Source organism: Elephantulus edwardii, unplaced genomic scaffold (genome assembly GCF_000299155.1).
Source record: "Elephantulus edwardii isolate Elephantulus edwardi_28Jun2011 unplaced genomic scaffold, EleEdw1.0 scaffold00174, whole genome shotgun sequence".
In the NCBI taxonomy this organism is placed as follows: Eukaryota; Metazoa; Chordata; class Mammalia; order Macroscelidea; family Macroscelididae; genus Elephantulus; species Elephantulus edwardii.
In genome coordinates, this window is record NW_006399924.1 from 6,374,469 (window position 1) to 6,396,757 (window position 22,289).

Consider the following 22,289-nt stretch of genomic DNA (forward strand, 5'->3'; position numbering starts at 1 on the left):
GTTACTGTATCAAACCATCTCATCTGGGGTCTTCCTCTCCTGGGCTGTCCGTCCACCTTTCTGAGCATGATGTCCTTCTCCAGGGACTGCTCTCTCCTGGCCACGTGCCCAAAGTATGTGAGCTGGAGCTTCAAAATTCTACCCTCTAAGGAGAGACTTGGTTTCACCCTCTCCAACAAAAACCTATTTGTTTTCTTGGCAGTCCATGGTATGTTCAAGAATCTTCTCCAGCAACACAACTTGAGCGGATCTATTCTTCTGTCATCCTTAGTCATTGTCCAACTCTCTGAAGCATAACAAGTAATTGAGAAGGCCATGTCCTGGATTAGGTGCACCTTTTTGTATCTAGACTGACATCATTGCTCTTCTGTACTCTAGAGAGGTCCATGACAGCAGATTTTCCCAATGCAATTCATCTTGTGATTTCTTGACTGCTGGTGTTAAAGAGTGTTGATTGTGGATCTGAGCAAGCTGTAATTGCTAATAACCTCAATCTTACCTCCGTCTATCATGGTACTGCCAAATGGCCCAGAGGTGAGAATCTTTGTCTTCTTGATGTAGAGCTTCAATCCATATTGAAGACAGCAGTCCATGACCTTTTGCACCAAGTGCTCCAGGTCTTCTTCAGTTTCAGCAAGCAAGGTTGGGTCATCTGCATATCGTAGGTTGGTGATGAGTCTTCCTCCAATCTTGCTGCCACACTCCTTGTAAAGCCCTGCTTCTGAAATAATCTGTTTTGCATACAGATTGAGAAGGTATAGGAACAGGATACATCCCTGATGCACTCCTTTCCTGAATTTGAACCACGCAGTGTTTCCTTGCACTATTTTAAGGAATGCTTCTTGGCCCAAGTATAGGTTTCATATAAGCATGATCAAGTGTTCTGAGATTCCCATTTTCCTCAAGATTAGCTGCAATTTATTGTGATCCATACAGTCAAATGCCTTTGCATAGTCAATGAAACACAGATAGACATTCTTCTGGTACTCTCTGTTTTCTGCCAAGATCCACCTGACATTGGCAATAATGTCCCTAGTGCCATAACCTCTTCTAAACCCAGCCTGCATTTCTGGTAGTACTCTGTCAATGTACTATTCAAGCCTTTTCTGGATAATCTTCAACAGGATTTTGCTAGTGTGTGATATTAGTGATATTGTTCGATAATTTCCACACTGTTGGTCACCTTTTCTTGGAATGGAAATAAATATGGATCCCTTCCAGTCAGTCGGCCATGTAGTTGTCCTCCAGATTTCTTGGCATAACTTATTGTTAAAAATTATATATTAATTCTTTATTAATTTTTGCTCCCCTCTCCCTCTCTTCTTATTCCATGAATTCTCCAAGGTTAAACCTGTTGTTGTTGTTTTGTTATATGCCATTGAGTCCCCTGCAACTCATAGTGACCCTACGTACAACAGTTCTGAAGTCTGCCCTGTCCTGAGCCAATCTCACTGACTCCCTAACCTATACACTAACCCCCATTGCCCTAGTTACTGTATCAATCCATCTCACCCGGGGTCTTCCTCTCCTGTACTGCCCCTCCATCCTTCCAAGCATGATGTCCTTCTCCAAAGATTGGTCCCTCTTGACCATATGCCCAAAAATATATGAGACAAAGTTTCAAAATCCTACCCTCCAAGGAAACACTTGGTTTCACCCTCTCCAAGACAAACCTATTTGGGTTCTTTTTGACAGTCCATGGTATGTTCTAAACTCTTCATCAGCACCACAACTCAATGGCATCAATTCTTCTTCTGTCATCTTTAGTCATTGTCCAGCTCTTTAATGTACAGCAAGTAATTGCGAAGGCCATGGCCTGGATCAGGCACTCTGAACCTTTCTTTAACTTTTTATATTAGTAATATTAGCACCTAGACACAATCCGTAGAGACTATGTTGGACCTGAAGGCCTTCTAGCGGTAGCACCCAGAAGCAGCACATCAGGAGCTGGGCAGGGGAGGCCAGGAGAAGCAGCATTCAGAAGCGGTATGGTGGGAGGCCCAGCATGCTATCATCACCAGGGATTAAAGAGATAATGAAAATACAGGAGTGCCTGGAAGCCTGAGCCATCATATTAGGGGTTAGTTAGAGGCCTCACCTAGCAGCCACAGCCACTTATGGGGGAAGACAGAACAACACCGAAGTGGGGAGACCAATACCAAAATTATTTGTCAATGTTTTTGTATTGAGAAAGTATCTTTGCATCTTGGTGCTCTTAATAGTTTAGATATTCCCAGAAGTGTGCCGTTCAAATCCACCAGATGCTCTGCTGGAGAAGGAGGAACAATTTCCTCCTTTACCTGTCAGATCTGATTTGACAGTACACACACACACACACACACACACACACACACACACACAAATAAAAAATAAAATTGTTTAGATACACATAGATTTGCTTGTCTACCATTGGCTCTTTTGGTAAAATGTTTTTGTCAGTAAATCATACTGTACTAAAGCTGAGATCCCAAATTAAGACAGACTATGAAGGATTGGCTGTCCATTTCTGGAATAGCCTACCTTTGAAAACCTTATGAACAACAGAACACACTATTAGAAACAGCACTGACGGCTGAGCCCTCATGTCAGGAGACATGAAAATGAGGAGTGTGAACAGTCACTAACCCTTGGAATGTGGAACGTACAAAATATGAATGTAGGAAAATTGGACATTGTTATAAAAGAAAAGGAACACCTAAATATTGGCATACTAGGCACTGGCTAGCTAAGATGAATTGAGATGGGCCCCTTTGAATCAGACTCTGATTTACTATTCTGTGAATGAGAAAGTGAGGAAAAATGGGATCACATTCAGAGTCAAAAGACCATTTCTAGATCCATCCTGAACTACAATATCATGAGTGACAGACACTATCCTCAGACATACAAGAAGACTTTTAATACTACCATCATTCAAACATATTGTTGTTAATGAGTCTTCCTCCAATCCTGCTGCCACCTTCTTCATAGAATCCAGCCTCTCAAATTACTTGCTCAGCAGACAGATTAATTAAGAGAAAGGATACAACACTGATGTATACCTTACCTTATTTTAAACCAGGCAGTGTTCCCTTGTTATATTCAAACAACTACTTCTAGGTCTAGATGCAGGCTTCAGATGAGCATAATTAAATGTTCTTGGATTCCCGTTCTTCTCAATGTTAGCCATAGTTTGTTATGATCCACAAAGTCAAATGCCTTTGCATAGCCAATATAACAAATGAGCATTCTTCTGGTTTTCTCTGCTTTCCATCTGACATCAGCAATGATATTCCTGGTACCATGGCCTCTTCTAAATCTAACTGGAACTTCTAAAAACCTAGCAGTCCTCGAACCATGTTCTGTTCTAGGTTTTTTAGTGATTTTCCTCAATATTTGTTTTCATATAATGTTAAAGACATTGTTTGATAATTTCCACATTTTGTTGAATCACCATTCTTGGGAATCGGAACAAACATGGATTTCTTCCAGTCTGTCAGCCAAGAGCATGTCCAGGGCTGCATCTGTTAGTTAAACATGTAAATTGGCCCATCAATTCCTGGGTCATTCTCTCTTGCCAGTGTCTTCAGTGTACCTTGTTTTGTTCTTGTTCCTATGGTACTTCCTGAAATTTTTCTATGAAAATCAATAATTTTGGTACAGTGACTATATTCTTTGCTGGATCTTTCAAGATTTTTCCCATAGCCTCTCTCAGTATTGCAACTTGAGGCTTGATTTTGTTTTTTTAGTTCTTTTCACTTTTAAAATACTAAGTTCTTTTCTTTTTATTCTCTAACTCCAGCTCATTGCACATCCAATATTTTTGCTTTGTTTTCTCATGCTGCCCTTTGAAATCTTTTGTTCATTTCTTTTACTTTGGCATTTATTCCCTGGTCTTGGCTACTCAGAGTCTCTTCTGGAATTCATTCTGGTCCTTTTTTTTTTTTTCTTCCTCTGCCTTTGTAATGAACTTTCACTCTCTTCATGGATGATATCTTTGATGTCATTCTATAAGTCATCTGATAGTCTTCAATCATTAGTGTTCAATGCTTCAAACCTATTCTCTGTTCCTTAAAGGAGTAGAGAATATTTCTCCAACCTTCACCTTAGTATTTGACCAGATAACTCACTCAGACCAATAGACTGAGACAGAAATGATAGTATATTCATTCTGAGGCTAAGTATTTAGAGGATGTGCATGTTACAGCTCATCTTCAGATAAGGTGTAGTCTCTCTGAGAAGAATATTCTCGAGCTAGGCCACTGCTCTCAGAAGAATAATGTGAGTCATATACAGAGAAATCTATCCAGCCACTTCTGACCAAGATCAGCTGAACTAAATAGATGTCCATTATTTTGCACCACCGAGTTTGGGGGTGATTTGTAATGTAGCTGTATCAAATTACACACGTTTCATTAAAACCAGAAAAGAAAACTCTTACATACTTTTTCTTTATTTAGAAGAAAAGTTCATCTCTACTTAAAGAACTATTAAAATTAAGAGTTATGTTTCCTAAGCTGAAATTCCCTCCTCAGAATAGACTGGGTTGGTCTACTATGGCAAGGCCTCCTATATGAACCAGCCACCTAGTCTACTGAAAAAGTCCACAGTTTCATATGGAGAAGCCCTAATGAAATGCTTCCCACCGTCTTCTAGATTTCCAATAACGGTTTGCCCACCCTTCTACTATGTCAGGCTTTTCCATTTTTGTGGTGTTGTTCATTGGTCCAATTATAAGGATTTTTGTTTTCTTTACATTGATGTATATAGTCCATACTGATGGCTATAATTTTTTGTCTTCTTCAATAAATACTTCAAATCCTCTTTATTTTCAGCAAGCAAGACTGTGTTATCTGTGTATCTCAGGATGTTGATGAGTTTCTCAAATTAGGATGGCATATTCTTTTTCATATAGTCTTGCTTCTTGGATTATTTGCTCAGCATGAAGATGATTGAATGCTGTTGTTTTCTTTTTTTATTTTTTATTATTATCAATGTTAATGAAAATTTATAGATACTTTGGATTTCCATTCATTCATTGTTCCACTTTTCTCCCTGCCCACCCCTCCCCCAAGTACACTACCCTCTTAGAAAAGTAAAAGAAAATTTCTTCCATTGTTTTACAATCCCTCCTCCCAGGTCCACTCCACTATGCAGCCTTCGCTCTGGACTCCTGTCATGACAATAATACCTAATCACATACCCCTTTTAAACAGTTTCCTCCCTCATCTGTTTCAATACAGTATACATTATTTATCCCATCTTTCTCAGTCTCCCCCGAACCCAGATACATGTCAGTCCTGTTTTACAACAGTGGCACCATGCAGTATTTGTCCTTTTGTGACCGAGATATTTTACTCAGCATAATGTCCTCCAGGGTCACCCATTTTGAATAATATTGCATCAGTTTCTTGTTTTTAAGTGCAGCATAGTATTCCATTGTGGGAATATACCACAGCTTTTCTATCCATTCATTTGTTGATGGACACTTAGGTTGTTTCCAACTCCTTGCTATTGTGAACAAAGCCATGATAAACACGGGTGCTCATATATCTGCTTGGGTGATGGTTATTATCTCTTTGGGGTATATTCCCAACAGTGGAATTGCTGGGTCAAATGGTATCTCTATTTGCAACTTTTTGAGAAAGCACCATACCACTTTCCATAGTGGTTGCACCATTTTACACTTCCACCAACAGTGAATAAGGGTTCCAGTTTCTCCACAACCTCGCCAGCATTTGTTGCTTGCTGTTCTGTTAAATTTTGCTATTTTGACTGGGGTGAGATGATATCTCCTAGTTGTTTGTATTTGCATCTGTCTTAGAGCTAGGAATTTTGAACATTTTTTCTTCATGTCCTTGTTGGCCATCTGACTGTCTTCTTTGGTGAAGTGTCTGTTCATATCCTGTGCCCATTTTTCAGTTGGATTGTTTACCTTTATCTTGTTGTGGTGCTCAAGTATTTTATATATTCTAGATATAAGTCCCTTATCTGACATGTCTTTACCAAATACTTTTTCCCCAGTCTGTGGCTTCTCTTTTTACCCTGTTGGAGAAGTTTTTGGATGTGCATAGAGTTTGATTCTTAGAAGGTCCCATTCATCTCTTTTATCTTCTCCTGGTTGAAGATGTTGTTTTCTTTGCTATTGAGTTGGAACCAACTTTTAACTGACCCTCCAGTGGGTTTTCACAAGGGAAAGAGATTGTAAATCACAAGGGAAGAGATTGTGTATCTTTCTCCTGCAAAGCAGCTAGTGAATTCTAACCACTTGCCTTTGGGTTGACCGCACAACTCCTTACCCAGTAAGCCTCCAGAGCTTCTCACAGATTGAATAAGCATGGTGAAAGAACACAACACTGACAAACACCTTTGCTGATTTTAAACCATTCAGTATCTCATAGTCCTGTTCAGTTCTGTTCCAACAACTCCCTCTTGGTCCATGTGCAAGTTACACATCAGCATAATGTTGTCTTCTAATGTTTTCATTCTTGTCAGTGTTAACTAATAAATAATTATTAGTCACATTCAAATGCCTTTGAACAATGAATAAAACATAAGCACACATTTCACATCTCTTTCAATCAAAATCCATCTGATAGTTATTCCATTGTTTGGAATACACCTCAAGAAAATGAGAACTGAGGCTCAAACGGAAGCTTGTACACTAATGTTCATAGCAACATTATTCTAAAAACAAACAAACAAACAAACAAACAAAAAAACGATGGCAAGGTGTGCCTAATCCTGGCCGTGGTCTTTGCAATTACTTGCTATACATCAGAGAGCTGAATAATGACTAAGGATGACACAAGAAGAATTGATGCCTTTGAGTTGTGATGCTGGAGAAAAGTCTTGAACATAACACGGACTGCCAAGAAAACAAATAGGTCTGTCTCATAAATAGTGAAACCAAGTTTCTCCTTAGAGGCAAGCATTTTGAAGCTCTGTGTCACATACTTAGGGCACATGGCCAGGAGGGACTAGTCTGCTTGTCTCATATACTTTGGGCTTGTTATCAGGATGGGCCATTTTTTCAAAAAAAAGATAGCATGTTTGGAAAAGGAGAGAATCAATGAATCAGAGGAATGCTTTTGGTGAAATGGATTGACACAGTATCTGCAACAACAAGTTTGAGCATGGCAGAGATTGTGAGGATGGCTCAGGACTGGGCAGTGTTTCATTCTGTTGCACATAGAGTCGCTAAGTTAAAGCTGACTCAATGGCACCTAACAATCCACCACCGCAAAATAAAACAAAAGAGTCAAACTAGTCATTCCAACAAGGGTTTGGGGACTCGCTCAGACACTTTATCCTAACCATGGTGGGAAGACAAGCTTCTAATTCTCAAGACCCAGGACCGAAGACATGGAAGTCTCTATTCAGGGGCATTCAATTGCCCAGGACTTTGTCCTGCCGTGCTCCTCAGTCCACTGGTGGAGCTAAGAGCTCAAGTTAGCATTCCCACTGGTCCTGGAGGGTTGATATGCCTTTGCGAAAGCTTTTATAAAGTGAACACAAGCCTCAGAAGCTCGGATATGAGTTGTTTAGGGGTAAGTACCTGGATTATTCAATTTTTCTCCTCACAAAAGGCCAGTGATTCCTACTTTTCCACTAAGCTTGGTTAGCATATAGCATACAGCCTTATTTTTCCTGCTGTTTATATAAACGAACTCACCCTGCCCAGGCTCCCTGCTGCAAATGTGTGATTAGAGGATTATAAAGGTGATAGAAATAGTAATCATGTCTGTTTTCAGACAGAGCTTTCCCTGGAGGGGGCTCTAACGGCTGTGCTCTTTTTCACACATGTGAGGAAAGGGAGCCTACAGGGTACTTTCATAGCTGGGTTAACAGGGCCCCAGAAAGGGTAGAAAGGCAAGTTTCCCCAGACCTCAGTTTGTAGCTTTGATCTCTAGGGTACTATCAAAACAGTTTAAACCCTGCAGAGGACCAGACCACCCATACTAGACCTGGAATTGGGACAGGTCCTGTGGGGTGGGCAAGCAATTTCAGAACATGCTCAGCAGTAGGCCATATGGGTGGGCGGTCCAACAGGCAGAGAGGATTATTTAGAAAACATGTCAAGAGGGCTAAACAGACGTCCTAACTGGTGGTCTGTATAAAGGCAGTCCAGAGGCGGTATGCAATGTTTCAAGGTAGAGGTCCAGGGTTTACAACCTCCGAACAAGATTGTAAAGTAGGGCTGGATTCCCAGAGAAGAAAGACTAAGAAAGGCAAAGTGGAAGAACTCAGAGGAGCCTGGTGGGTGATATAAATTAACAAGAGAATCATTGGTCACTAGAACCAGGCAGATGGTCCACAACAACTAAGTCAAAGGTCATAACAGACCAAACAGACAGATAAATAGACCTGAATCCCTAAAACAACTCATTAGATTCCTTCTGAGGAAATAAAAATTAATCCTGCTGGAATAATGTATAATGTATCAGTTACCAACCAAAAGGTTGGCAGTTTGAATTCACCAGCCACACCATAGGGGAAAGTTGAGCAAAGTCCTCTAGTAAAGATTTACAGTCTTAAAAATACAATAGAGGGTAATGATGAATCAGAATTGACTCAACATCAATGGATAAAGATAAATTTCTGGTACTATGTTATAATGAAAGGATTAATATGCTCTTGGGAGGATGGGAATGGCAGACAACACCAGAAGGCTCTGAAAGTCCTTGAACTGCTTCAAATCAGAATTTTTTCCTTTCACATGGAATTCAAACTAGAAAAATTATATCAGGACAGGGCACCTGGCTCCCTGGTTGACCCCTGCTTCACAGTAGAACTTGGCTAAGTCAGCTGTCCTGGCTTTGCCTCTGTTTCTTCTCTTCCAGAAGAGATGAACACCTCTCTACTTCCTTCCTTCATATTATTGTGAAGAACACATGAAATAACTTTTGAAAAATATGATAAGGTCTTGTCAACATTTATTAGAAATGTATAACATCGTTCAAAATTCAATCTTCCAAGATTCATTTGCCTTAACTGAATAGTTTAAAGACAATACATGGTCCTTTTGTTCATTTTCCCTGACTCTTAGACATTTAGGTAAGCATCAGGATGGATGGTGAAGAGATTGAGATTGTTAACAACTTTAGTTTGCTTGGCTCCACGGTCAACACTCTTGGCACCAGCAGCCATCATATTGTGATGGAAAAGTCTGATATTAGGGACCTCTCCAGGGTACTGAAGAGCAATGGTGTCACTCTGGAGACTAAGGTGTGTCTGATACAGGCTATGGTCTTTGTAATCACTTGTTATGCATCAGAGAGTTGGACGGTGACTAGGGAGGATAGAAGGGGAATTGATGCCTTTGAGCTGTGGTGCTGGAGAAGAGTATTGAATGTACCATGGACTGCCAAGAAAACAGATTCATCCTGGAGAGGGTTAAACCAGGCTGCTCCTTGGAGACAAGGATTCTGGGGCTTTGTCTCACATACTTTGGACATGTTGTAAGGAAGGACAGGTCCTTGGAGAGGGACATCATGCTTGGGGAGGGTGGAGGGATGGCACAGGAGGGGAAGGCTGTCTATGAGGTGGATTGATTCAGTGACTGGAATAATCGGGATGGGTGTGTCAGAGGCAGTGCGATTGGCACATGATAGAGCAGGGTTTAGGGCTGTTGTACATAGGGTGGCTATGAGTCACAAACGACTCGATGGCACATAACAACAACAGCAACAACTTAGATATTTCCTTGTCCCTCATCCTCAGTAGTATCTTCAGTGATCTTAGAAAGTGTGTGGAAACTGGTAAGGTGCTTGGAAAAATCTAGTCAACTTCTTCATTTTAGATGCACAAGCACTTCAGTGGCCATACCCGTGGACATTACCTGCCCAATGTCATACAACTAGTTTAACCAGAAATCACAGTGCCTGGCACACAATGTATAGTTGCCTTTGTTATTGTTCCAACTGTACTATGTTTTTACAAAGCAACCCAGTTCATTGCTTATCAATATGTTTGAAAAATATCAAGAAGTTTGAAAAAGCTTAGACAGAAAATTTGGAAATTGTGGAGGTTAAAGAGGGAAATGATAAAATTAATATCTCAAAGGACAATTTTAGATTATCTATATTCAGCTCAAACACTTCTTCCAGGAAGCCAAAGATGATTATAGGCCTTTCTCATGCTCTCATTTTATCTCCTAGTATTTCCTTATATATTGCCCTTAGGTTATCATGCTGAATTTGACCCTCGTTCTTCTATTCTAGACTAACATCTATTTACATTTTAGTTTAATTTTACTAAATGAAACTGCAAATTTTACTATAGTTCAGAAATATATTGGATGTAAAATAGATGTTCCTGGTTTTATTGAGCTCTAGCGTTCACAGAGCCAGAAAGTTTTGAGCCAAAAACTGGAAAACTTTGGTTCTCATCCTAGCACCTTTATATACACTCTGTAACACCCTAATCATTTATCCTCTTTTGCCTTAGTTTTCATAATCTCTAAAAAAATTAAGGCAGCGGTTGTCAGAACAGAGCAAGGAAACACTGTATGGTTCAAAATTAGGAAAGAAGTGAGTCAGTGATATGTCCTGTCTCCATATCTTTTCAATCTATATGCAAAACAGATCATTCAAGAGGCTGGACTTTATGAGGAGGAGTGTGGCATCAGGATTGGAGGAAACTTCATTAACCTGCACTGTGCAGATGACACAACCTTGCTTGCTAAAACTGAGGAGGACCTGAAGTGCTTGCTACAGAAGGTCAAGGACTGTAGTCTTCAATATGGATGAAAGCTCAACCTCAAGAAAACAAAAAGATTCTCACCACTGGGCTAATTGGCAGCATCATGATGGATGGAGAAGAGACTGAGATTGTTAATAATTTCAGCTTGCTTGGCTCCACAGTCAACACTCTTGGCACCAGCAGTCAGGAAATCAAAAGACAAATTGCACTGGGGAAGTCTATTATCAGGGACATCTCCAGAGTACTGATGAACAATGGTATCACTCTAGAAATTAAGGTGCACCTGATCTAGGCCATAGTCTTTGCAATTACATACTATACATCAGAGAGCTGGACAATGACTAAGGATGACACAAAAAGAATTTATGCATTCGAGTTAGGGTACTGGTTAAGAATAGTGAAAATACCATGGACAACCAGGAGAAAAAAATAGGTCTATCTTGTAAATGGTGAAATCAAGTTTCTCCCTGGAGGCAAAGATTTTGCAGCTCCATCTCTCTTTGCGCACATGGCTAGAAATAACCAGTGCTTAGAGAAGAACATCATGCTCAGAAGGGTGGAGGAACAGTGCAGGAGAAGACGATCTCAGATGAGAGGGATTGACCAAATAACTAGAGCAAGGGGAGTAGGTTTGTTGGGGTCAGTGAGACTGGCTCAGGATAGAGCAGGGCTCAGAGCTGTTGTACACAGAGTTATTATGAGTCACAGGCAACTCGATGGCACATAGCAACAACAACAACAACAACATGGGAGGCAAAGAAGACCTGAATACACAGTGGTTAAAGAATGGGACTGCTACGTAACTGAAAGGGTATGAATTTTAACCACCAGTGGACATTGAGAAAAGGTAGGGAATTCTGCTTTAATAAAGTTGTATCGTTTTAGTAACTCTGTGGGTCACTTCATCTTTTAGGATTACTATGAGTCAGAATCAACTCCAGGGCACTGAATTTTGAGTTACAGAAAGCAATAAATGTGACATTTAAAATTAAATAAGGTTTTGGCTAACCAATTCCTCTCCTAGAAATTAACTTACCGATTTGTTGATACAGAGATCTTACAAGTATACATGCCTGCATGTTATTCACTGCAGCTTTATTTATAAAAACTGAAGGGAGATTTATAAACAACCTGCATTATGCAGGTGACACAACTTTGCTTGCAGAAACTGAAGAAGACTTGAAGTACTTATTGTAGACTATCAAAGACTGTAGCCTTTAATATGGTTATCCCTGAACATCAAGAAAACAAAAATCCAATAGGCAGCATCATAATGTTGTTCTTCTTCTTAGGTGTTGTTGAGTCAAATCTAGTCCATAGTGACCCTATGAACAACAGATATATACTCTTCTCTGCCCTGTGCCATCCTTATTATTTCTAATATACTTGAGCTCATCATTATAGACATTGTGTCAATACACCTCATTGAGGTTCTTCCTCTCTCTCACTGACCCACTGCTTTTCTAAGAATGATGTCCTTTACCAAGGACTGACCCTTTCTAAAAACATGCCCAAAGTATGTGAGATAAAGCTTTACTTTCTCTGAGACATGTTTGTTTGTTTGTTTTATAGTCCATGAGATAGTCAGTACTCTTCTCCAATACTACAACTAAGTTATCAACTCTTCTTCTATCACTCTTATTCATTGTCCAACTTTCAGATGCATAGCAAGTAATTGAAAAGGTCATGGGTTGGATCAGGCATATCTTAGAGTTTAAACTGATATATTTGCTCTTTAAAACTTTGGAGAGGTCCTTGACAGCAAATTTTCTCAATGTGGTATATTTTTTCATTCTTGACTGCTGGGATCAAGAGTGTTGATTTTGGATCCACATAAGATGAAATTGTTGACACGTTGAATTCATTCTCCATCTGTCATGATGTTGCCTATTAGATTATGAAAATTAAAGAAAAATGATATTACATTCATAGTCAAAAAGACATTCTCAACATCTATCCTGAAGTACAATGCTGTCTCTATAGGCATACAAGGAAGACCTGTTAATACAATTACTATTCAAATATATTCACTAACAACTAAAGCCAAAAATGAGGAAACTGAGGGTTTCTCCCAACTTTTACAGTCTCAGTTTGATCAAACATATAGTCAAGATTCATTAATAATAATTGAAGACTGAAATTCAAAAGTTGGAAATATAGAAGAAGGACAGACAGTTCGAAATTAAGAACTTGGAGACAGAAATGAGGCTGGATAGAGAAGGATTGAGTTTTGCGCAATCAATGATTTATTCATCACAAATACCTTTTATAAAAACACAGTTATTATGCACATTGACCTCATCTGATGAACTACACAAGAATCAGATTGACTATATCTGTGGAAAGAATCATTGGAGACACTCAATATCAGCAGTTAAGACCAAGTTACATGCTAACTGTGGAAAAGATCATCAATTACTAGTGTGCAAGTTCAAACTGAAACTGAATAAAAAGAAAATAAATCAGAACAAAAATATAACCTTGGGTTTATCATACCTAAATTTAAAGATCATCTCAACATCAGGTTTGAGGCACTGAACACTAATGATCTAAGACCAGATAAGCTGTAGAATGTCATCAAGAACATTATCCAGGATGAAAGCAAAAGATCATAAAAAAGAAAAGGGAGAATGAAAAGGCCAAAAATAGATATTAGAAAAGACTGAAACACTGTCACTAAAGGCTAGTTCAATTCAAAAGAAACTAAACAAAGACGCAAACTCTAAACTATATAATCAGCCAATTCGACCGTGTGGATGTATTCAGGGTACTATACCCAACTAAAACTCAATTCACTTTCTTCTCAAGTGCACGTAGTACATTTTCCAGAATCAATTATATATTAGGACACAAAGAAATCCTCAACAAATTAACAATGTTGAAATAATATAGAGTATCTTCTCAAACCACAATGCCATAAAACTAGAAAATAATCACAAGAGGGTAAAGCTTACAAAACCACCCATGTGGAAGATAAATAATACCCTGCTAGAACATGATTGGGTTATAGAAGGAATGAAATAAAAAGTTCCTTCAATCAAATGAAAATGAAAATGAAACACACCAAAACCTTTGAATGCAGCTATGGCAGCCCCCAGAGGACAGTTCATAGTAATAGGCACACATATAAAAAAAAATAAAAAAGGAAGAAAGAAGTAATAAATTATCTAACTCAACATATCCATTAAATATAAAAACAACAACAATCTAACCCCCACAGCCTCTAGAAGAAAAGAAATTATAAGGATGAGAGCTGAAATCAATGAGAAAAAAAAAAAACAAAAACAGAAAAACAATTGAAGCCATCAACAAGACCAGGAGCTGTTTTTTTCAAAAGGGTAAAAAAAATTGACAAGCAATTGGCAAACTTAACAAAAGGGGTCGGGGGAGGGGGAAGAGAAGACACAGATAAGTCAATTAAGAAATCAAAGAGGTGATATCACAACAGAATCAGATGAAATTAAATCGACAGTATCAGAATATTATGAAAAGCTATACTGGGATAAATTTGAAAACCTAGAGGAAATGGACAAGTTCTTGGAATTGATGTCCTACCCAGATTCACACAGACAGAAGTAGAACACTTGAACAGAACCATCACAAAAGAAGAAATTGGAAAAAATCATTAAAAGACTTCCTCATAAAAAAAGTCCTGGATGAGATGGCTTCATGGCTTAATTCTACAAAACATTCAGACATGATATACCACCAATTCCACTGAAATTATTTTAAAAGAAAATAGAAAAAGAAGTACACCCAGATCCATTCTATGAAACAACAATAACCTTAATACCAAAACCAGGCAAAAATATTACCAAAAAATAAAACTGTAGGAGGTCAAGGACAGCAGCCTTCAATATGAATTGAGGCTCAATATCAAGAAAACAAAGATTCTCACCACTGGACTGAGTGGCAGCATCATGATAGATGGTGAAGAGATTGAGATTGTTAACAGCTTTACTTGGCTCCATAATCAACACTCTTAGCACCAGCAGCCAGGAAATTAAAAGATGTATTGTGATGGGAAAGTCTGCTGTTAAAGACCTCTCCAAAGTACAGAAGAGCAATGATGTCACCCTGGAGACTAAGGTGCACCTGATACAGACCATGGTCTCTGTAATCACTTGCCATGTGTCAGAGATATGAACAATGACTAGGTATGATAGAAAGAAAATTAATGTCTTTGAGCTGTAGTGTTGGAGAAGAGTATTAAATATACCATGGACTGCTAAGAAAATGAACATGTTCATCCTAGAGAGGGTTAACCTAGGCTGCTCCTTGGAGGCAAGGATTCTGAAGCTTCATCTGACATACTTTGGACATGTTGCAAGGAGGGACCAGTCCTTGGAAAGGGATTTCATGCTTGGGAGAGTGGAGGAACAACTCAGGAGAGGAAGACCCTCTATGAGGTGGATTGATTCAGTGACTGGGGTAATAGAGGTAGGTGTGTCAGAGACCATAAGGTTGACAAAAGATAGAACAGCATTTAGGGCTGTTGTACATAGGGTCGTTATGAGTCACAGGCGACTCGATGGCCCATAACAACAACACAGACCAATATGTCTCATGAATATATCCTGGCCAATAGAATTCAACAGTATATATAAAAAAAATTGTCATGACCATGTGGAATTCATAACAGGTATGCAAGAATGGTTCAATATAAAAAGAAACCCACAACATAATTCATCACATTAACAAAGCAAATAATAAGAACCACATGATCTTAGCAGAAAAAGCCTTTGACAAAATTAAGATAATCAAATTATCTTATATTAAATTATTACAAATTAAGATAATTAAGGAGAGGATTAAATTGATGAATGGGACCATCTAAAATTATATCCTTGTGTGTGTCAATACTTTTCCCCACAACTGAATGGATTGAGAAACTGTGGTACATTCACACAATGGAATACTATGCAGCACTCAGGAGCAATAATGTCAAAAAATACTACATAACTTAGGAAAGACTGAAGAGCTTTATGCTGCATGAACTAACTCAGTCTCAAAGGACAAATACTGTATAAGATCATTATTGTAAAAATAAGATAACTAGTAAAACATTTATGGGGCTCCAAGGGAGGTACAGGTGGAAGCAGAAGAGTGAGAATGTGTAGGGGTGAAACCACAAGTTTAGTGGTTGGAGCGGAGGAAGAAATAGGAAACATCTGGGTGAAAAGACAGAGTAATGATGGGCAAGGTCCAAAGGTGATTAATTTAATGATAAAACAATGCATGAGAATGATTGTATGAAACACAATATGAATGAGTAATAGTGCGAAACACAATGTATATGAACTTTGTAAGGAAACCAATAAAAAAAGTAAAAACAAAAATATTACACAACAACAACAAAAAACCCACAAACGTTTTCCAACAGAGTGAAAAGAAAACCTACTGACTTGGCAAAACATTTGGCAATACCATTCAGACAATGGTCTTATAACAAAAGTTTACAGAATAGTACAGAGCCTCTGCAAGAAAGACTGATAGCTCAATTACAAAAAGAAATAATCAGAAGATCCCGAAGTGTAACTCAAGAAGACAAAGCAAAGTATTATAATTAGTTTTATGATTATAATTATATTACTAATTTATAATTATAAAAATATTATAATGCAAAAAGTTGGAATCAGAAAATAAAAAGGTAAGAACTTGCTTGACATTTCTCAAGGTGATAGAATGGAAAAACAAATTCAAGCTGCAATAACAAGTTGCAATACCGGCAGTTGGCATGGACAAAATCTTGACTACTCAAGGAAACATCAAAAGAAGATGGGAGGAATACACAGTCATTGTACCAAAAAGAACTGGCTGGCATGGAACCATTTCAGGAAGTAGCATATGATCAAGAACCACAGGTAATTAAGAAAGAAGTTCAAACTGCACTGATGTCATTGGCCAAAAATGAAAGCGCAGGAACTGATGGGATGCTAATTGAAATATTTTGATATCATGATAAATGGAGAAAAGATTGAAGTTGTCAATATTTTCATTTTACTTAGATTCACAATCAACATCCATTGTAGCAGTACACAAGAAATCAACAGGTATGTTACATTGGAGAAATCTGCTGTCAAGGACCTCTCCAAATTTCTAAAGAACAAAAATAGTAAATTATTTATAGACTAAGATGCACCTGGCCCAAGTCATAGTCTTTTCAATTGCTTCCTATGCATCTGAAAGTTAGACAAAGAATAAAGAAAACTAAAAATGAATCAATGTATTTGAATTGTGGTGTTGCAAAGTCATGACTGTACCATAGACTGCCAAAATAAACAAATCTGTCTTAAAAGAGGTGCAACCAGACTGCTCCTTAGAGGCAAGGATGGTGAACCTTCATCTCACTTACTTTGGGCATCTTCTGAGTAGGAATAAATCCTTGGAAAGAGACATCATGCTGGGAAAGGTGAAGGGCCAGAGAAAGAGAGGAACACCCTCAACAAGATTAACTGACACAGTGACTACAGTTATGACTAGAATGGGCTTAAGCATTACAGGAAGTGTGAAGATGATGCAGAATAGGACAAGGTTCCAATCTGGTTTTCATATGGTGACCATGAGTTGTAGTCTACTCAACAACACCTAACAACAAGATTGGAAACAAATGAGTGTATTAAATAAATTAATTTAAGGCTCCTGGTTCGAATATGCCAGCTGCTCCAAAGGAGAAGGATGGGCAATAGCCTCTCATGCAATTTACTGCCTCTGAACACCCACTGGAGAGTCTACTATAAGTCCGTTTCTTTTGGGTGGCACTTGCCATCCCCAGAAAGAATGAGGTAAGTTTATCTGTGCTGATGGAGAATAAGCTCCAATATGTACATGGTTAAAAGGGGGGAAAGCATAAGCCTCATAACCATATATAAAGTAAGTTTTCCATTTGGGTAAAAAAGGAGATATTATATGTATGCATTTGTTTGTATGTGCATAAACTATCTCTGGAAAGTTATTCAAGGAACTGTTGGCATTTGGTTGCACCAAGGGAAGAGATGGTGGTGGAATGAGGAAAGATACTTTTCACTGTGTAAAATTTAAACCCTTTTGAATCTGAGCTATGTCAAAGTAATATATTTTAAAAGAATGCCAGAGAGGAGAAGAAATAAAGGTCTCAACCTACTCACTCATCTGTTGTGAGAAGTATATGTAACAATGGCTATGAAGGTACACTCTCAGCTGCAGGGTGTGACAGCAGTGTGGGAAAATTGCTATTTCAAGGCCCTGGTCACCCATTGCCTCTGAAAGTAATGGCTCCTTTCTTCTCCAGTTGAGAACCTGTGCTAATGAACTATAGCAGATTCACACAACCACATTTCAGCAGCTCTGAGATGACCATAGTTCCGTTCTCCACTACCAAAACTCCCTAGTAAGATATAGGACAGAGCTGGGTTCTCCCTAAGAAGACAGAAGAAGCCTTGTTTTCCAGTTTTGAGTCAGTTACCACTAGAACTCTTCTTCTTTACCTGGTATCAACCAAAACAACGTGGGCTTTATAACATTTATATATGTATGAGCTATGAATTGAATATCAGACAGTCTCCAAGAGATACTGTCCCTATAGAGATGGTTTCTTTTTCTCTCCTTTATTGTCTTCCTCAGATTTCATTGGTTTTAGAATTAGGAGAGTTAACCTTTAGGAAAGTAACAGCTACCTGCTAAGACCTCAGGCTCAGCTGTGTTTCTAGTAACTTACCACATGACTTGATATGAAAGATAACAAGAAGAGTCATTGCCTTCAAATTCCTTTCCCATGTTGTTGCTGTTCATTATTGCCAAGTTGAATGTTACTCACGGCAACCATGAATGTGCAGAGTAGAATGGCTCCAAAGGGTTTTCAAGGCTGTGAACTTTCAAGAAAGATCTTTAGGCCTGTCTTCCAAGGCATCCCCTGGGGAACTTGAACCACCAACCTGTCAGCAAGTCATGAACCACCTAGGGACTCTGTCTTCCTTAGATTGCTATATTAGCCCTTTATGTAGATAGCTTTGTCTTCAATATGCAAATCTTCTTTATACATTTAAATTTCCTGGGGAAGAGTAATATCTTTAGAAGAACGAGCTTAAAAGAATATTCATTCATTCAATGATTATTGAGTGTTTATTCAAGCCAAACACTCTACCAAATACTTGGACAGGGAGACAAATAAGACAATCATTAACTGTAATAATAAGCAGCGGTGATGGTGATGATACTGATGATGACTGTTAAGAATTTCTGAGTGCTTATTATGGGCCAGACCCTCTTCTAAGCTTTCCATGCACTGTCATTGAATTTTTGTAACAAATCTGAGATAAGTGATGCAATTTTCTCTCTTTTTATTATGAACTGAGTGAATGTTTACAAAGAAAAGTGCTTTTCCATTGTACCATTCATACACATTTTGCTTTAAAACATTAATTACAATACTCACAACACAACTACCTTCTTTGCACTTCCTCCCTGAGATTCTTTTTCCCATTAATCCTTCTATCCTAACCTCTTCCTGGCTTTATCCTTTAGCAAATGCTGCCCTTTTTGACCTTAAATGGTTGGTTATTCTAAGGAGCAAGTGCTTCCCTGGTGCCACCTTAAAGCTTTGTCTGTAGTCTGACTGAAAGCTGAGCCACTAGAATGGGTTTGTTCCAGGTCCAAAGGGTGACAGTGATGAGGGTCATGGCTTCAGTAGTTCCGTCTGTCTCTATTGGACTAATTAGCCTGGCCTTTTTTATGTTCGTAAATTTTGTTCCACATTTCCCCTCACTCCATTCATGATTTTCTCCTCTTTTAGAGTCAGTGGTGGTAACCATCTAGTTCTAATAAACTTTCCCAAAGTTGTACAGTGTGTCTATAAGCCCATCGAGAAATGAACATTTTATATAGTAGATATTTTTTTTCTAGGAAGAGCAATAGTATCCAGGAGCCAAAGGCCTAGATTCTGTCTCTTCATGCTGCAAAGAAAAGGAAACTGGTCCAGGATGAGATACCAGAGGCTCTTTACCAGATGTTTTTCAGGCTAATTCCTGTCATGGCCATGTGGGGAAAGGGCTTGTAGCATCACATGATTTTAGGAAGCAACAGAGAGACTAATCGAACAAGTCAGGAAATTCAGGGAAACCAGCCAGAGTGACTGGTGTGATCCTGGAGTAGAAGAGGCCAAGATAAGGAAAGTGTCTGGGCTGAGTCAGAATCTTGGGGGCTGCAAGGATGACAGGCTTTACCTGAAACCAAGATGTGTCTGTGAGTCCTGGAGAAACATTGAAAACAGAGTGGAAGTTGAGCAAGTTAATATGACAGGATAGTGACCAAAGGATCTGGCTAGATGAAGAGACAACCAAATTGGGAATGGACAAAGAGAACCTGCAATACCAAGTCTCCTATCAAAGCCTATCCCCACCAAGTTGGAAGGAACTGAGACTATGAGGCTTGTGCCCAGAGATGAGCATTCCACAGCTCTTCCCAACTGGCTCACAGATGAACCGACATACAGGCCAGAAACATTGACTTCAAACTGGACTGGTATATTTGCTGTGCAAATTATAGATGTGCTTCTAATAGGGGAGATTGTTTCTTTCTGAAATACTCCCTGGGACATGGAATTGAGCCCTGAATAATCATTTCATTTGCCTTCTAAGTTCTCTGCCAGTTCTCCCTGGCTCAAGAGGAAGCTTTACAAGGAAAGGCAGCCTCATGCTGGTTGGATTTTCTAGGAATGAAGGGGCTAAAATAATGGAAGAAGAAAGATACTGGAAACTGAGCTAAAGTGGACTGACTTGTCATAAAGTCACACTCAAACAGGCCTGTGATATTCATTTTAGGGCTGAGATTGGAGAAGGAAAGGGACGGATTTTATTCTAGAAGAAAATGAAGCCTGTTTTCTTCTCTCCCTGATTAGCATTTTTATTGCGTCCCTCCTATTTGCTCTGCCTGCTCATAATTAAATACTGCCCATGGTGTCTCGTCTATCTTGGTAATCTTCACTCGGACACCAATGAATTGGATTTTCTTTATGGACTTGCTCCAGTGATTGAAAATAAGGCTCACATTTTGAATGTCCCCTGGCAGGGTGGTCAGTCTCCATAAGGTGTCAGGCACTGAGGTCAGGAACTTCCTCACTGTAGTCTCAGCAGCTCTTGGTAGGATCTCGAAAAAGGAATTTTTAAAGTGCCAAATCTTCTTGTCCTGGGAGCAACCCTGGTAAGAGATGACCCATGATTAGAGGCAGCTGCTTCCATTCTACTTGAGAGAACCTAAGGCACAGAGGCTAGCAATGTACCTAGAATGTGGAAGAGAAGGAGCCTGGGAATGAAGAGACCTTAGGACTCCATACAGAAACGTGACTGGTTCTGACTCCATACTCTTCCCTGTCTCCCATCCCAGCATGGTCACTTCCCATGACTCATAGTAATAGCCACAGCTGTGAGCCTCAAGTCACTCCCCATCACGTGTCATCACAGCCCCAACCCTCCATGACCTGACTTTCTCTTGCCTTGTCCTGGCTTTCCTTCTTGCCCACCAGCTCCCATGTCCTCAGCTGCATCCGTTCTATTTCAACCTTTGCTTTTTAACCAGAGCCTGGTTTTCCCTTCTTATCATGTTTAGCTGAGTCTCTAACAAACTTATGTCTTGGAAAAAGTGCGGCCAGAGTGCTCTTTGGAAGCAAAAGTGCCAAAGCATCATCTTCTGTACTTTAAACACATGGTTAGGTGAGGTATTCCGTGAAGAGGGGCATTATGCTTGGAAAGATAGAGGTTCCACGAAGGAGAAGAACACACACACACCCCCCACCACCACCAAGAGATGAATTGACATGGTGACTTCAGCACGGGAAGTGTGTTAGAAATAGTGAGAATGGTACAGGACAGGGCAGGGTTCAGGTCAGCTGCTCATAGGATTGCTGTGAGTTGTACTCGGTTTGATGGCTCGTAACAACAACTTAATAAAGAGAGGAAAATGTTTCACTTGAACTATCTCAAGAGTAGGCTTATTCATCTAGACTAGTGATTCTTAAAATGTGGCCCCCAGACCAACAGTCTCAACTGGAAACTGGTCAGAAATACAAATCTAAAAAAAAGAAAGAAAGAAAGAAAGAAAAATAAAATGCAAATGTCTAGAACACACAGGAAAAAAAACAAAACTATTATCATCAAGTTGATTGTGACTCATAGTAACCCTATATCACATGGTAAAATGGCCTATAATGTTTCCAAGACTACACCCTTATAAAAGGAGATAGTTTTTCCTATGGAATGGCTGGTGGATTTGAACAGCTAATCTTTTGGAGTGTTTAACCACTGTGAGACTAAGAATCCTTCAGACCCTTTCCCTAAACCAAAACCAAACCCATTATTATCAAACCAATTCTGACTCATAGAAACTCCATAGGATGGAACAGAACTGTCCTACAGAGTTTCCAAGATTATAATCTTTGTAGAAACAGATTGCCACTTCTTTCTCCGAGAAAGCAGTTCTTGGATTCAAACCATTTATTAGCTAAGCATTTATCACTACACCTCCAGGGCTCCTCGGTTCTACCCTGTTGTTGTTGTTATGTGATTCATTGTGACAATGAGCAAGAGATCTAAACTTTAACTTGTGCCATTCTCATCATTTCTGATATACTTGAA